At 41.5% G+C, this 18,826-nt stretch overlaps 1 protein-coding gene across 8 annotated transcripts in view; it reads right to left on the bottom strand.

Moving 5' to 3' along the window:
* The window catches only part of ARMCX4 (armadillo repeat containing X-linked 4), a 68,631-nt gene that overhangs the window by 24,292 nt on the left and 25,513 nt on the right, over window positions 1-18,826 (bottom strand). For 7 of the 8 annotated variants that reach the window (XR_007515925.1, XR_007515924.1, XM_049872740.1 and 4 more), the window contains exon 1: window positions 1,406-1,499. The exons of the other annotated variant lie outside the window; for it this stretch is intronic. The gene's annotated coding sequence lies outside the window, so the exon portion shown is untranslated. Of the gene's footprint in view, window positions 1-1,405; window positions 1,500-18,826 lie in introns of those variants that run through there. 8 annotated transcript variants of the gene reach the window in all.

Genomic DNA, 18,826 nt, shown 5'->3' on the forward strand with positions numbered 1-18,826 from the left:
TATGAATGTTGAGTGTGTGTGACATCCCAGCATCTAAGACATGGGTTCCCATACCTGCCTTTCTGGATTCAGAGACCCATTTTCCTGGCAGGCAGAACCTGTGGCTTCCCAGCACTGACATGGGCAGAGTGGAAAAGGGGAGCAGGAAAAATAAAAGGGAAAAGACAGGCAATTTGTTTGAAAATCACCTGTAGGATTCTAGGGCTTTCTCCCAAAAGCCCACCATTTTCTTCATCAAGACAGTCAGGTAGGTGGGGGTACCTGAAAAACTGGAGGATGGTGGGAGACATGGAAGCCCCTAGATCCCACACTCTAGAATCACAGCCTCCTGCCATCTGCTCCGCATTAAACCCATCATCTCCGGGAGTCTCCGGCAGTAGAGGAAACATCTCCAGGAGTCTCCGGCAGTAGAGGAAACAAGATGTAGGGGAAGGCTTTTGTTTTTGTAAAACCACTACCTCCCCCCCAACAAAGACACACACACAAAAAGAGTAATACCATTTGAGACAACAATTGGTATATTCTCAAAATTATCTGAGTTGCAAATAAAAGCATCTATAAAAAAAAAGTTTGTTGTCTTTATTAATCATCAACATACACCTAAGTTAAAAATCCTAAACTTGGTCAGTAAATGCAATCTAAGAAAAGTCCTCTAGCTAGCCCCGTCCCACATCCCAACCAAATACCCAGTGCCGTCATAGCACACCTAAATGCCTGTCATGTAGAGTTTATATTGAAACTCTGTGGTTCACAGACAGTGCCCATGATCACGCACTGACACAGATCCTGGGCATTTTGCTCCTCTCCTTCTTCCATTGCCTGGCCACAAACGGTGCCACACCAAACTGTTGTGCGACAGACAGGAAAGAGTAAAGGCACTGAGTGATGGGACCAGCATCCAGCATACAGATTCCAGTACTCGCCTTTACCGGATTCAGGAACTTGGTTGTCAAACATCCCTCCCTACATTCCAAGAAACCACCCCCACCATACCCGCCGTCCAGTCACTAAGGCCCACCATTTTCTCTGCAAACACCACAGTGGCGAGCCCCTTCCACTGAAATGGGCAGGAGGTGGGACAGGTATGTGCAGTCCGTGATTAGAATCAGAGAGGAGGATGGGCATCTTAATTAACCTCTTAATTCCCTCTTGAGACACTTCCCCCACCTTCCACTCAGCCCGGTCAAAGCTCACCGTTCCCTTGCACCTGTGTAGGTGGGAGGGTGGGAAGATGGGGTAGGGGGAAGGGACGCGAGGTGGGGGGATGGGGTGGGAGAGATAGAGGGAAGGAGTCGGGAGAATCGGAGGCGAAGGTTTCTCCAACTTGAGCCTGCATTGCCCCCTCCCACTTCTGGTGTCAGGGGGCCACTGTGACTGGGCGAGGAGTGCGAGCCCTGGGTCTTACCTGCTGCACTCTGCCCGGGCCCGATGCCAGCCCGCCTTGCGCCAGGCAGCGGGGAGCTGGTACCCAGACTGGAGTGACGACTGCACTTAAGACTGCGTCGCTCTGCAGCTCCCGGTCACGTGAGGGCCGCGCGTCACCGCTGAGCTCGCCCTCCCCCTCCCCCTCCCCCGGGGGGGGCGGGCAGCGCAGCAGGACCCCCCAACCCCCCACCCCGCCCACACGCAGACGTCCCCCTTCACCCCTCTGTCGCTGCGCGCAAGGCTTGTCACTCATCTCCAGCTTCTCCAATCCCAGGGTCCACAAGTGGCATCGCAGCCCTGAGGATGGAGTTTGCGCTTCTTTGGTTACCAGGGAGGGTCTGCGCCCCACCCCACCCCACCCCTCCTCCACAGGCTTGGCCATGGCCTTTTCTGCTTCTTTGAGGAATCTTCTTTCTCTCTTAAGCTATAACACCAGCCTTACTTCCCTCCCTACACAACCTCCTCTCTCTTAGTCCACTGGTCTGCACCAAAATTGGCTAGGGAAGGGGGTGTTAGGAAGGGAAGTGGCGCGCACAAGTTTAGTTTTAACTTTCTTTTGGGTTACATTCCCCCAACCCCTCCTTTTTTTCTTTTAACGTTACCATACCATACATTCGCTGTTTTTGTAGTCGGAAAGTGCAGTAAAGCCATTTCCATTCGACATTAAAAAAAATTCATGTTGTAAAAATAACGAGACTCGTTCGTTGGTACTACATTAAAACATATTTTCTAGTTATTATAAGCTATTTCGGAAACCCTGGTGACGTAGTGGTTAAGAGTTACGTCTGCTAACCGAAAGGTCGGCAGTTCGAATCCACCAGGCGCTCTTTGGAAACTCTATGGGGCAGTTCTACTCTGATCTATAGGGCCGCTATGAGTCAGAATCGACTCGACGGCAATGGGTTTGTTTTGTTTTGTTTTATAAGCTGTTTCACAGTTTTCAAAACAGACTAGCAATTATTGACACTTTAAATATAAAACTTTCCCAAACAAAACTAGCACATTTACAATGTGATCTATAAATTTATCTTTGGAAAGGCATTCAGTTTTCTAATCTTGGCCATTTTACACAAGGGATTTACAACTTTTTGCAGTTCTGGCTGAACTCATGGTCGGTCTCCTGTCAGGTGTCTTAGAACTTCATAGATGACTCCTGGATGACTCAATGAAGACCCAATTCCTGAAGGATTCAGTGCCTTAGAAACTAGTGACGTCACAGAGTAACCTGCTCTCCATTCAAGGGGCTTTTTTTGGGTTTTCCACAGCATGTGATGAAATCGGCCTCATTACACCCATGAAAGGGCCAACTGCTTTCCCACTGATGGAAATGAGGCTTAGCAAGTGGAATCTTTCTATCATGGCATTAGTGCGATATCGCCAGTATCAGTCTCTTGTATATTATAGCAGTGGCTAGGTCCCTGGGTAAGGAGCCCTGGTAGTGCAACAGTTAAGCACTCGGCTACTAACGTTGAACCCACTCAGCGGGTCTTCAGGAAAAAGACCTGGCAGTCTGCTCCTGTAAAGAGTACAGCCTAGAAAAACGTAAGGGACGGTTCCACTCTGTTACATGGGGTCACTATAAGTCAAAATTGACTCAACGGGCACCTAACAACAAGTCCCCGGGTATCGCAAATGGTTTGCACCCAATTATTAACTGAAACGTTGGCAGTTCCAAGCTACCCAGCGCCACCACCGTAACACTTCAGTAAGATTACAGCCGTTGAAATCCTATGGAGGGCAGTTCTACTCTGAAACCCCGTGGGGTCGCCATGAGTCTGAATTAGCAACTGTTTTGATTTTTTTTTTAAGTGTTCAACACTTTCCAGTGGAGATGGTGCTGAGGGTCTGTGGGTGACTGTGAATCACTGCAATACCCCTCAGATGACAGTGTACAGGATCCCAAGCAGTCCCCAGGAGAAAGAGGCCCTTTCATTCCCTGCCTTCTGTTCCCATTTCACTGCACCGCTGGCTCAAGCCCCTCAGAATAATCCCAGAACTCCCCTACAATATTTGCAGAAGTTAGTCCCCAGACATCATCCGGTCATACTCTAAATATAGACCCTCCAGGCAGCCTCTTTTTTAGAACGCTGAAATCGGATACCCCAGCAGGAGGCTCCCCCTGTGAGGGGCCCCTGTGTGGCCTCCCTGAGGCCAGCCAAGGAGCCCACAGTGCCACAGAACCTGATAGATGGCTTTTCAGAACACAATTGCTGTTAACAAACTTACGTTTATCCACCAAAGGAAAAGATAAATAAATTCATTACATAATATTTGAAATCTTTGCTAAAGTTTAAAAAAACATGTCAAAATGCTAATTTATAGCAATCCAAAAACTCTTACAAATCATTAATAAAATGATAAACAACCCAATAGAAAAATGGGCCAAAGACATGAACAGATTTGTTCACAGATAATAAAAGACTGCTAAATATATGAAAAGATGCTCAACTTCAAAAAAAAAAAAAAAGGCAAAATAGTCCAAAGGTGGAAAGAGCCAAAATGTCCATCAATGGATGAATGGATACACAAAATGTGGTACATACATACAACAGAGTATTACTTAACCATAAAAAGAAATAAAGTACTGACACATGCTACAACATGGATGAACCTGGAAAACATGCTGAGTGAAATAAATCAGTCACAAAAGGACAAATACTGTCTGATCCCATTTATATGAAATATCTAGAACAGGCAAGTATATAGAGATCAAAATTTATTAGTGGTTACCAGGGGTGGGTGATAGGCAGGAGGAAAAGAAGACACAATGCTTAGGAGACAACTAGCTTCCGTTAAGGGTGATGGAGAAATCTGGAAACAGTTAATCGTGATGACTGAACAACACGATCAACATAATCGATGTCACTGAACTGTATTGGGAAGATTGTAGAAATGACGAATGTTTTGTTACCTACATATTTACAACAATTAAAAAAAAAAGGCAAATCAACATAATTGTGAGTTATCACGTTTCAGCTATGAGTTTGCCAAAATTTAGAAATTTGGTCGTGTTGTTGACTGGTTTGTGGAGAAATGGACACTCCCAAACTGTTGGATGGAATCTTTATTTGGAGGGCAATTTGGCAAAATCTATTAAATAATAAATATAATGTTCCACAAATTCTTTGACCCAGCAATTCTATTCTTCAGCATTTAGCCAGCCTATAAAAAAAAAAAAATTTTTTTGTATGCCTATACCAGTCCCTTGGTTGTACAAATGGTTTACACACAACTACTAACCTAAAGATTGACAGTTCAGATCCACCTAGTGGCACGGCGGAAGAAAGCCCTGGTGATCTGCTTCTGTAAAGATCACAGCCAAGAAAACCCAAGTTCTACCCTGTAACACGTGGTGTCGCCATGAGTCAGAATCGACCTGACAACAAACGTTTGTTTTTGGTTTTTGGTATATACCTACACGGTTTCACAAAGGTATGTGTACTAGGGTATTTATCACAGCGTTTGAAAAGGTTAAAGAAAACAGAAGGAACATAAGATTCCCATCAGTAGAGGAAAGATTAAATTATGTTAGATTTATACAATGTGGCTGATTTAAAAAAAAGGAGTTGGGTCTATGTGTCCTGATGGAAATATACTTGGGGTATTTTGTTTTATTTTTTTGTTGTTTCTATTCTGTAATTACACATAAATTCCATAAGAATACATTCTAGTATAAAATTCAAACTCAGAAAAAGCAGTAATACCTACCCCTTGAACTCCACTATCCTCATTCAAATCAATTACTTCCCATTGCTCTAAATTTGGTGCGTTAAGCCCTTATCTATACGTTATATAGACAAACACGTCTTATTAAAATGTAAATAGATCATATTTAACATACAGTTTTGCAACTTGTTTCCCCCCACCCCCAGCTTAAAATTATGTCTCAGAGAACCCTACAAGCCAGTATGTTTAAAGCTGCTTCACTCTTTTTAACTCCTGCAGGGTAGAATTACCCCATGGGATTCCCAGGACTGCCACGTATTTCTCCCGAAAAGCTGCTGGATGGGTTCCAACGACCAACCTTTCTGTTAGCAGCCAAGCGCTTAACCATTGCGCCACTAGGGTTCCTTGGTTCCATACCGCATGTTCTAATACATGGGCAAATTTTGTAAACCAAGTGTATTTGAAAAAAAATGCTATTCTCTGTTATGTACCAAGTTGTTTGTATTAGAGAGATTAGTTAAAGCTCATTGATTATGCAATTCAAATCCTCTGTATACTTGCTAATTCGTGGATTACTGAAAGAGGTGCACTATGACTGTGAATTTAACACTTTTCCTTGTATTTATATCATGTTTTGCATTGCATGTTTTGAATCTATATTGTTAATTGCATAAAAGTTTATAACTGCTATGTTTTTAGGTACTATAACCATGTTTAGACCCCTGGCGGCACAGTGGTTAAGAGCTTGACTGCTAACCAAAAGGTCAGCAGTTCGAATCCACCAGCCACTCCTTGGAAACCTTATGGGGCAGTTAGGGTCGCTATGAGTGGGAATCAACTTGACAGCAACAGGTTTAGTTTTGGTTTTATAACCGTATTTATTAGTATTAAGTACCCCTCTTTGTCCCTTTTAGACCTTTCTGTTTGAAATTCTCCCCTGTCCTATATTGATAATGTTGCATCTCCTCCTCTCATCGGTTTTTGCCTGGTTTATATCTTTCCATCTTTTTATTTAATAGAACACAGAGGTGGATTTCTATTTTATTTTTAACACAATCCGAGAGTCTGTCTCTTAGTAAATAAATTTACCTAATTCACATTGTGATTATGATACATTTTGGATTTATTCCTGTCACCTTTTTTTACATTTTCTATTTACCATGCTTTTTTACACCTTTTTTTTTTTTCCTCCTTCACGCTCCATTGATTTATTTTACCTATAGAAGCCTGGGGGTTATGCATTTCTGTTTTTATCCTACCCCCCTTTATTAGCCCTGATAACGTTTTCTTTTGTAGATAGATACCCACCAAGAAGTCTTGATTTCCACCGCCCATTCTCTCTAAACCTGACAGCCTGTTCCTTTATCACATGTTGCAGAGGGACCAGTGACCCTTCCATTTCCCTAGCACACAGTGGCAGTGTGTTAACTCCTCTACTTAGAGCGCTGGCTTCTTCAGAAGATTGATATACTCCCTGAACTAAGATTCTGCTATGGTCACACACTAAATTCTCATATGAAATGAGTGTTTTTAAATCATTCTATTCTGTTCCATGGAAACCCTGCTGGCGTAGTGGTTGAGTACTACAGCTGCTAACCAAGAGGTCGGCAGTTCGAATCCAACAGGCACTCCTTGGAAACTCTATCAGGCAGTTCTGCTCTGTCCTACAGGGTCGCTATGAGTTGGAATCGACTCCACGGCACTGGATTTGGCTTTATTCTGTTCCATTGTTCTGTTTGTTACTGTGTCAATACCACATTGTTACAATTATAGTAGCTTATTAAAAAAAAAAAGACCAAACCCATTGCCGTGGAGTCAATTTTGACTCATAGTGACCCTGTAGGGCAGAATAGAACTGCCCCATAGCGTTTCCAAGGCTATAATCTCTATGGAAGCCGACTGCCACATCTTTCTCCTGTGGAGCAACTGGTGGGTTCAAACCACTGACCTTTTGGTTGGCAGCCAAGCTCTTAACCACTTTGCCACCAGGGATCCTTATTTAGTATGGTTTAATACCTGATAAGACTCACTTTGAACATATCAGTTAATGTGTTTGAACTGTGATGTTGGCAAAGAATATTGAACATACCATGGACTGCCTAAAGAACTAAAAAGTCAGTCTTAGAAGAAATACAACCAGAATGCTCCTTAGAAACGAGATGGCGAGACAATCTCTTACTTTGGACGCATCATCAGGAAAGACTGCTCATTAGAAAAGGACGTTGTATTTGGTAAAGCAGAGGCTAGGGAGAATGAGGGAAACCCTCAATGAAATGGACTGACACAATAGCCGCAACAATGGACTCAAACATACTAACGGTCGTGAAGGCAGTGCAGGACTAGGCAACGTTTAGTTCTGTTATACATCAGGTCACCGTGAGCTGGAGCCGACCCAATGGCAAATAACAATGATCGATTGGTCTGGTCCATTTCTCTGAAGGTAGAGCCATGAAGTCTGATACGTGCTACAACATTGATGAACCTCGAAAATGTTATGCTGAGTAAAATAAGTCAATCACAAAAGGATAGATATTGTATGATTCCCCCATACATGAAATATCTAGAATAGGTAAATATATAGCTACCAAAGTTTGTTAGTGGTACCAGGGGTGGGACGGAGGGCGAAAAGGAAGTCTTTGCTTCGGGGGCATGAGATTCTGTTAACTGTGATGGAGTAATTTGGAAACGGATAGTGGTGATGGTTATACAACATAACAAACATAACCAATGTCACTGAATCGTACATGTAAAAATGTTGAATTGATAAATGTTTTGTTATATATATATATTCACCACAATAAGACAATTTTAAAAAGCCATTTGGAACTTAATAAGTGATGTGAGACAAGGGTGTAATTTAATTTTTTTCCAAATGGATATCTAGTTCCCCAAAAGCATTTATTGAATTGCCCATCCTATCCCCTACTGATTTGAAATACTACCTTTATCACACACGTAATTCCAATATACACTTGGATCTGTGAGAATATATGGGTTAAACACAAGTATTATATTATACATACTATTCTGTAATATGCTTGTCATCAAATTATATATTTAACATTATCCAATCAAACCAATGCCTTTTTAATGACACCCAAAGAAAGCAAATATCTCATATTGTCTAAAACTGTTAGACTGACCAAAACCAAGGCAGAGCATTCTTAGGGGCAGTTGGTTCCATTAAAGAATAAATTGCTACTGCCTGCGTTTTCAGCAGAAAGGATATTTAGGTAACCAAATAGCCCAGCTGATTAGGGGGAACTCTTCCTTTTAGATTAGAACGTTGATCAATAAACATAAAAGAATAATAAAATTCAAATATTATCTCACCCTCAGTGAAATAATTGATTCGGGCAAGGATCATCAATAGCTGCTTAAACCATCAGGCGCTGGTCATGACGGGAAAAACCTAACTTTACAAAGGAAAAATCATGAATCACCAGCTTAGCCCAGTTTGTTTGCTTTTCCCCCTAGCTTCTCAAGATAGATGCTTTGATAATTTATTTTCAGCCTTTCTTAATTTCACAGGGTGCTTTTTTAAGTCTGATTTATTGAGGTGTAACTTACACCCAGTAAAGGTCACCTTTTTTAGGTATAAAAATTTGAACTTCGACAAATTTGTAGAGTCATGTAAGTACCAGCACAATCAAGGTATAGAATGTCTTTATCACCCCAGAAAGTTTCCTCACACCCTTTGTACTCAATCCGCTCTCCCAAGCCTCAGCCTCTGGAAACCACTGATCTGATTGCTGCCCCTCTACTTTTGCTTTCTCCAGAATGTCATATAAATCAATCTTCTGTGCCTGGGTTTCATTTGATGTATGCTTTGGAGCTTTGTTCATCTTACTTGTATCGATAGTTCCATCCTTTTTATTGCTCAGCAGTATTCCACTGCATGCATGTAGCACAATTTGTTTATTCACTCACCAGTTGATAGACATTTGTGCCAATTACCAGTGAAACCAAAGCTGCTACAAAAATGTGCCTGCAAGTCTTTGTGTTAGCCTGTTATTTCTCTTGTGTACTTAGGAGTGGGGTTGTTGGATCGTATGGTAACGGTATGCCTAACTGCATTAAAAAAATGTTTTCCAAAGTGGCTGTACCATTTTGCATTCCCACCAGAATTATACAAGAGTTCCAGGGGGCCCACATCCTCACCAGCACTTGCTTTCATCATTTTTTAAGCCAGTCTAATAGGTGTATGGTGGTATCTTATTGTGGTTTTAATTTACATTTCCCTAATGACTTTTTTTTTAATGACTAGTTGATATGTAGCATCTTTTTTTGTGATTATTGCCATCCATATTGATTTGCTGAAATGCCTGTTCAAATATTTTGCATATATATAAACCAAAAAAACAAACTCATTGCCATGGAGTCAAATCCGACTCATAGCGACCCTACAGGACAAAGTAGAATTGAGCAGCTGGTGGATTCGAACTGCTTACCTTTTGGTTAGCAGCTGAGCTCTTAACCACTGTGCCATCAGGGCTTCTTCGTCTGTCTGTCTATCTATATATCATCTATCTATCTATACTTGCTTTATGCCCATATTTTTAAACTGGCTTGCTTTTTTTATTATTGAATTGTTTGAGTTCTTTATATATTCTGGATACAAGTCCTTTATTAGCTACGTTCATTCATATTTTACCCCATTCTGCCATTTCGATTTTCATTTACTTAACAGCTCCTTACAAACAGCACTAGTTTTTAATTTTGGTAAGTCCGATTTATCTTTTATGGCTTGTACTCTTTGCGTCCTATCAAAAAGTTCTTGTATGACCAAAGATCACAAAGATTTTCTATTTTGCTTTCTTCTAGACTTTTATAGTTTTAACTCTTATATTTAAATCAATTATATATGTTGAATTATTTTTTGTGTAAAATATGAGGTACGAAGGTTTTTATTTTATTTTATTTTTTGCATCCCCCACTCCTATCTGTTAATCCAAAATATGTGCTTTTTCCTCTATATATCTCTGCCTTGGAGACCAATCAAGTGATGTCGGGCCTACACTTTGGTCTTTTAGCATGAGGAAAGGGATTTTATCTTCACTATTTTCTAAAACTAGAAAAAAAACCTTCACCAAGAGAAGTTGATGAACTAGCACCCAATATGCATGTTTCTCCTCATAATGTATGCACACCCTTCCAAGCAAATTCAACACAGCCGGATCCTGGACTCTAGAAGTCCATCATCCGAAAGGGGAAGCACTGTGATAAAATTGGGAAGTTATAGGTACTGAATCCAGGGTAAGAACCCAGGCTGGGTAATCTGGAAAAATTTTGACCCTCTTATCTTTTTTTTTTTTTATCTTTTACAGTTCTAATTTGACATTCTTGAATCCACCACTAGATGTCAGCAAATCCTAAATAAAAAACCAAAACCAAACCCACTGTGCTTGAGTCGATTCCGACTCATAGCGACCCTATAGAACCATAGAGTTTCCAAGGAGCGCCCGGCAGATTGGAACTGCTGACCTTTTGGTTAGCAGCCGTAGCACTTAACCACTATGCCACCAGGGTTTCCAAGGAAGGGATATAAGATATTCAAATTTTGGTATCGTGGGTGTTTATTCCCATTCTCTGTTTTAATGTATTTTTCAAATTCTCTACAAAGAACATGTAGGAAAAAATAAAATTAATCTTGCACATAGAAGGTAAGATGCATCACACCAAATCTGGGTGGCACTTACAGGTGGTCCCCAATTTCTAGATAGCCAGGAGGCCATCAGAAAAAGGGAACTACCAATATGGATAGTTCCATAAACATCATGTCTTTCCAATCAGAGTCTGAACACATGTTAGCACGTGGAAAATAGCTTTTATTACTTACAACAAGAAGCAGACAGCATAAAACAGGGGAGCAGTCCCCCAGGCTCAAAAGCTATCAAGGCAGAGATGATTTCTCCATGCACACCCCACTTTGTGTCATGAGTAAGGTATTTAAATGGGACAATTATATGACACACCGATGCCCAACCCCTGGCTTCTAGAAACTGTTCCAGTGGATAAAAAGAACTTTTTCACACAAGCCCTCTGAGTAGCATTGTGGGTGAGGGACACATGGGAACCTACCTACTGCCAGTAGTCCTCTGGCCAGGTAGGTCCATTTCGGTGAGCTGTAAGATTAATGCTACACAGGAACCCCTAGCACCACAGCTGAGGAGACCATGAGATTCCTCAGCAGGTCTTTTTTATATCCCAAAGCCCACGTGGCCCACTACTTGGGCAAGCATCACACCTCGGAGGGTGGGGCAATGGAAACCTCATCGTGCCCCCTCCCTCTCTGAGGCCTCTGGTCAAGGAGATGAATTGGGTGCTCCCAATTCATTTACATATGTTTAAGTATGGCCTGGCTGTTTTAGAAAGACGAAAACCAAACCAAAAAACCCAGTGCCATCCAGTCCCTTCCGACTCATAGCGACCCTATAGGACAGAGTAGAACTGCCCCATAGAGTTTCCAAGGAGCGCCTGGCGGAGTCGAACTGCCGGCCCTTTGGTTAGCAGCATAGCACTTAACCACTACGCCACCAGGGTTTCCTAGAAAGACAAAAGGAACCTTAATTGCTCAAGTTATTTTCAGGAACCGGATACAAAAAGCCAGATTTAGTTCTTTGTCCCACCGCAGGCACTGAATAGTAGTGAGCATCTTATTCATTCTTCTATTACAGAGCAAAATAACACTGTTATTTAGCCCTACCAAGCTATCACTGTCTCTTATTTCTGTAATGCCAGCATCTTTCCCAAAGACAATGCTGGTTCTCACCCTTCCTGAGACTCAGTTTCCACATTTCTAACATGAGGTAACAACCCTCCCTCAAAGTGTAAGTACGCAACGCCGCTACATGTGTGTAGGGGCCAAGCCCTGTGCAAATTGATCCCCAACCTGTTAAAGAGGTGCCAGGAAGCAGGAGTCCCTTGAGGGAGCCGCCAATGGTGTGGTTTGCCCAGAGCACAGACTGCTTGGGAAACAGGACTGGAAATGTAGGCTGTGTCCATGGGATGGGGAACTTTGAATGCCAGCTGGGGAAAGGAGTTGATAGTTCTCTTTGTAGGCAGAGGACTACCTCTGAAGGTGTTTGTGTGATGATATCAGAACCCACTTCAGGGAAACTGTTTTGTGCAGCTGTGTGTAAAGTGGCCTGGAGAAGGGATGACAGTGTCGTAGGGTAAAAACATCACAAAGTTTAGTAAAGCAAAAAGAAAGTTTTATTCGGCATATGTTCAAAAAGGCAAAAGTGGGAAGCTGACAAGCATGCTGCCAGAGCTAATATCTGCCTGAATCCAGGGAAGAATTAGAGTAAGCAAGAATGGGAAAATGGGCAAGCATGCTACCACAGCCTTGTCTGCCTCTTGTCTGCCCGAGTCAGAGGAACTTTACAGTCATCAGTATATATTAACATTACAAAAGGGCAAAACCTTTGAAAGCTTCACCTTTTCACAGATTGGCTAGAAACTGTGATCCTACATTTTGAATTGTCTTTCTTAACAATCATTGGTACAGGTTTCAGTAACGGCAATCAGGAGGGTCTTCACTGGTCCAACAAATTTTCTACACACTAAATGCTGGTAGAAAAAGTTAAGAATGGAAAATCTTTTGTGTTCCTTTTCATGATTTATGTGAAAGTTTCCCTAAAAGATATCTTCCCAAATTGTCCTAACTATTATCTTTATGGAAACCCTGGTGGCGTAGTTGTTAAGTGCTACGGCTGCTGCCCAAGAGGTTGGCAGTTCAAATCTGCCAGGCGCTCCTTGGAAACTCTATCGGGCAGTTCTACTCTGTCCTATAGTGTCGCTATGAGTTGGAATCGACTCGTCAGCAGTGGGTTTGGTAGTGGGTTATTATCTTTATACCTCAGGGCCCAGTTGATGTGTCCTTGTGAATCCAGCTCCAGCTGGGTCAGATTTTAGGACAGGGAATAATGGTTCCAATATCATGTCCCAAATCAACACAGGGGTGGACGGAAAGAAAGTCTGGGAGCTTGAACCACCTGATCTCTCCATGGGGGCCCTCTCTACAGTGTAGACAGGTCAGCTAACCTTGATGAGCTGAGGGAGAAGGAAATAGAGAGCGATCAATAAATAAAGTGTATATGAAATCGAGTAAATATCCTTTTTGTCTTTTTATATACAAAAACATTTTTAAAAAGCAATTTTATCATCCTGTTGATTTAGGAAATAATATTAGAGTCATTATTCCCTGTCCTTGAGCATAGAGAATGTGACCCAGCAGGAGCTGGGTTTACAAGGGCTCACAATGACACATCAACTGGGCCCTGAGGTATAAATACAATAGATAGAATAATCGTAGAAAATGTCTTTTAAGAAATCTTTCACATAAGCCAGAACACAAAAGACTTTCCACTCTTATCTTTTTCTATTAACATATAAAACCCATAGTGAATAGAAATTTGTTGGACTAATGAAGACCCTCCTGACTGTTGTTACTGGAATCTGTACCACTGTTTGTTAAGAAAGGCAATTCAAAATGTAAGATCACAGTTTCTAGCCAATCTGTGAAAAGGTGACGCTTTCAATGGTTTTGCCCATTTGTAACGTTAATATATCCTGATGATTCTGTAACCCTCCTCGGATTCGGGTAGACCGGGCTGTGGCAGCATGCTTGTCCGTTTTCCCACTTTTGTCTATTCTGTTAATATTTCTTTGGACTCGGGCAGACATGGCTCTAGCAGCATGCTTGTCCACTTCCCACTTTTTTCTTTTTGCTTTACTAAACTTTGTGATGTTTTTCCCCTACAACACTATATATATTGTTCCACAGGCTGCTTTAAAAATAACATTTTGTTCCAAAAATATTGCTTTAAGAGAGAGAGAGAGAAATGGAGACATGCCACCTGGTGATCAGAGTCAGAGTTGCAATTCTGAAAGTCTCAGAACAAGAGGCTTTGCAAGGGGAGGAGGGAATGAGGGAGGGGCTTAGATTTGATGGTTTTGCCAGACCTTTTTGGAATTTACCACCTGGTCTGTGAGTCGGACTCCACTCTAAGGCAACGAGTTTTTTGGTTTGGTCAGCAGTCCCTCTGTATATAGGACTTTCTGTGGTCTCTAAGCTGAAAAGAAAGCGGCATGTGTAAATGTGTGAATATTGACAGTGAAGAAGTTTGAGACATAGAAGCACACACATACACAGATATACCCGTTGTCATCGAGTTTGTTCCGACTCACAGCGACCCCATAGGACAGAGTAGAACTGCCTCACAGGGTTTCCAAGGCTGTAATCTTTACAGAAGAAGACCGCCACATCTTTCTCCCTCAGAGCGGCTGGTGGGTTGGAACCATTGACCTTTAGGTGAGCAGTGGAGCACTTAACCACTGACACGGATACACTGTCAAATAAATTGTTTTAATCTACTCTTTTCCCAACAAACTGGTATACTGTGAACATATTTCCAAAACGTAATATATGTGTACATAATTTTTACCAGTTGGATTACTTATTTTTGCTCTTTACAAATTTTTATGTTGATAGATTTTCCTGATGACACAATTTCAAACAACAAAAATGTATATGTGTACATTGAAATTATCCTGTAACTCCCGACGTCCACTCCATGACCCAGAAAGATCCACTGAAAATAGGTACATGTTCTCCAGATGTGTTTCTCTGTAGTTAATTTATTAATGTATAAACCAAAACCAAACGCGTTGTTGTGGAGTCGATTCCAACTCAGAGCCACCCTGTAGGACAGAGTAGAACTGGCCCATACGGTTTCCAAGGAGCCGCTGGTGGATTCGAACTGCGGACCTTTTTTTGGTTTGCAGCGGTATCTTTTAACCACTGTGCCACCAGGGCTCCTTATTAATGTATAGTTATATAGAAACAAAAATATGTAGATAAAATATACAAAAGTACGCATGTTCTTCAAAATTGTCATCATGTTATACATATTCTTTTGCAACCTGCCTATTTCACTTAATATGAGATCTCTGATTTTCACTAGCATTTCACTGTCGTTATTAGCTGGCACCGAGTTGGCCCCCAAACTAATGTTTATTGGGCACAAATATTGCTATTTAACTGCATTTTTCTATTGACATAATTTACCTACCTCTCAGTTGGTTAGAAAGTCTTCTAACATATCACGGATATGAATGCCATATAGTTTGCAAATATTCTTTCTCTACTTTTCATATAACTTTTACTTTTTTCCTGGCAAATGCAGTGTTTTAAATTTTTCAATAATGCTATGTATTAAAATCATACAGTCCTGTAAATCTAAAATTATTCTAACATAGTTTTTTTTTTAATAAGTAATAATGCAGTTCATTGTAACAGGAATTTAGCAACACCGGGGAAGGGGGGACATGTAATGGCAGCCACAGGGAGATTACAGCATTCATAGCCCTGGAGACTTCAGTATATATACAAAAGGAAAGATTTAAAGTAATTCCAGATTTCACTAACCAAAAAACCAAACCCATTGCTGTCCAGTCAATTCTGACTCATAGTGACTCGATAAGACAGAGTAGAACTGTCCCATAGGTTTTCCAAGAGCGGCTGGTGGCTTTGAACTGCTGACCTTTTGGTTAGCAGCCAAGCTCTTAACCACTGCACCACCAGGTTTCACTGAAACCCCCCCAAAAAACCATTGCTGTCAGTCGATTACAACTCATAACGACCCTATAGGTCAGAGTAGAACTGCCCCACAGAGTTTCGAGGGAGTGCCTGGTAGATTCAAACTGCCAATGTTTTGGTTAGCAGACTACCTCTTAACCACTACACCACAAGGGTTTCCCAGGTTTCCTACCCTCTCCGAACTCCCAACCAGTATTCAAGGATAGATGATTACATCCAGACTCCCTGGAGCCCTGGAGGCTGGATGAACCCCTGAAACTATTGCCCTAAAAAAAATCTTTAAATCTCAAAACAGAAAATCCCCTGAAGTCTTCTTAAAACCAAACAATAGTTTAAAAAAAAAAACCCACTGCCTTCGAGTTGATTCTGACTCATATCAACCCTATAGGACAGAGAAAAACTGCCCCATACAGTTTCCAAGGAGCACCAGGTGGATTTGAACTGCTGACCTTTTGGTTAGCAGCTGTAGCTCTTAACCACTATGCCACTAGGGTTTCCTTAAAAAAAAAAAAAGCCTGCCTTGAGCATTGTGCTTTTTTAAGCTCTATCTATATGAGATCAGTGGAGCCCTGGTGGTGCAGTGGTTTAAGAACTCAGCTGCTAACCAAAAGGTCAGCAGTTCAACTCTACCAGCCACTACCTGTAAAAGCTATAGGGCAGTTATATTCTGTCCCATAGGGTCACTGTGAGTTGGAATCAACTCCACAGCAATGGGTTTGGTTTTGGTTTATCTGGAATCAGGATCCCTGGTGGCACAGTGGTTAAGAGCTTGGCTGTTAACCAAAAAATCAGCAGTTGGAATCCACCAGCTTCCCCTCTGAACCCTATGGAGCAGTTCTACTTTGTCCTATAGGATTGCTATGAGTTGGGTTTTTTGGTTTATACGGCATCAAATTGACAACAGCAACTTGAAAGGCTAGATAGGAAGCTTGGGGGGCAGTGAGTTTATGTTAATGGGGAGAAACAATTCAGAAAAGTAGGGTAAGAATATAATCAATGTCACTGGATTGTGCATGTAGAAATTGTTGAATTGGTGTATGTTCTCCTGTGTATATTCTCAACAACAACAAAAATAAATTATTAAAAAAAAAAAGGATAGGTGATTACACATGAAGGTGAATACCAGGAGGCATGGATCACTGGGGGTCATTTTAGAGGCTGCCGACCACAGCATCATTTCCCCATTTCTCTATACTGGTTTCTGAGCATACTTCATATGTCATGAACATTAGCCACATATAAATTATATGTGCAAATATTTACTCTAGCCTTTTCAGGCAAGCTTTATTGATTTTTTTTTGCCATACACAGTGTTTTAAATTTTTCAAAAATATTTTAATTTTAAAGCAATACAGATCATTGTCATAGAAATTGAATAATACCTGAACAACATGGATTGCCCAGGGAGATTAACACATTCAGAGCCCTGGAGGCTTCAGGACTCAATGTGAAAAGCTTTAAAACAATTCTAGGTTTAACTATTAGCATGCATTTACAAGGCTGTTTCCTTGATTTACTTAACCTCTTCCAACTACCCTGGTCTGAATTATGAATTTAATACTAGGTAATTTGAATAGCTGTTAAGATCAAAGGAGATGGTGGGAGCCTGGCACTTAATCCCTTACCCACAGGGCTTCCCAGGATGGGACACATGATGAAATCACTAATGCCTACATTGGAGGATTGGGTCTGGGCTCTTCTATGGACCAATGACTGGTCCCCTCACTCATTAGGGGAGTAACATAGTGGCACCCATGGCTGAGTCCATAGTCCAAGTCATGGGCCTGGGCTCACTGTGCACCATGACCCTTTCGCTTTGATCCCAGGCCTTGTACTTCCACTGGCCCTCTCAGCATGTGATATCTAGATACTCACGTAAAGGATAAGTGCTATTGTTGTTTATCTGTTTATTTTTCATTATCTATATCAAACTGTAGTCCCTGGACCAGCAGCATCAGCATTACCTGGGAACTTGTTAGAAATGTACATCCTCGGGCCGTATCTAGATGAACTGAATCAAAATCTCTAGGGGTGGGGCCCGGCAGTCACTACTTACATGCCCTACAGATGATGCACCCTAAAGCTTGAGAACCTCTGCTCTCATCCATAAAAGACTGATAGAGTTTTATATGGTATCATTTCTCTGAGCCTCAGTCTCCTCGGTGGACATGATAAACTCCCCCATTTCACCACAGTGATGCGAGGACTAAATGGGAAATCCTGTGCAAGTGGTGTCTGTAGATATTTCTGTGTTATAAAATGAATCACTTTCTGGAGGTGGGAAAAGAATGGAAAATTTTCACAGCATTTCTTTTTTTTTTAAATGTGCTTTCTTCTCTTTACTTTATCTTCTAATTGACTATAATAGGAAATATAATGAGAAATCTATAAAGAATACCTGGCACACAATAGGACTTCAACAAATGCTAGTCTCAGCCTGCCTTGCTTTCTCTCTCACGTAGAAGAGAGTATTTTGATACAAACTACCTAGAACACAGCTATCATAGACAGCATCTGGAAATGAAAGCAAGACGTGAAATATACACACATGTGTATAATGTATGACGCTTCCGTGCCATGCCTGTGTTGTGGGATGAGTCCTGAGGGAATGGGAGAAGGGCAAGAACATACTCAAACCATTTCCTTTTATTCCACATGCTTCCTTGGCCCTGTTACTTTACATCTAGTTTACTACTGGAGATAAATCATTGCTGCCTGATCAGTCTGGCTATAAGTTTATCAATGTCCAGTCAGGATCCTGGTCAGGCAAAGTGGTAGTAGCTGACTGGAACCTCAGGGCTAACACAAACATTGCCATCTTGTCTGGAACACTGCTTGGCACACACCAGTCACTCAGCACATGGGAATAAATGAATGAATGAATGGTAGCGACTCCTGGGCTTGGTCTCTGGGTGATTACCCACCTTCTCATGCAGGGGCTGCAATCATGACCTCTGGTAAATGGAAGGAAGCAGGCTCTGAGCACTTCTGTGTACCAGACTGTGTTCTAGGTATTTGGGATACATTAGTGAACAAAACAAGTCCTGGCTCTCATGAAGCCTACATTCTAGATTCTTAGAATATAGAATAAGAAACAGACAATAAACAGTGAAATACCACATACACTATAAC

The sequence above is a fragment of the Elephas maximus genome, chromosome X, assembly GCF_024166365.1.
Source record: "Elephas maximus indicus isolate mEleMax1 chromosome X, mEleMax1 primary haplotype, whole genome shotgun sequence".
Lineage (NCBI taxonomy): Eukaryota > Metazoa > Chordata > Mammalia > Proboscidea > Elephantidae > Elephas > Elephas maximus.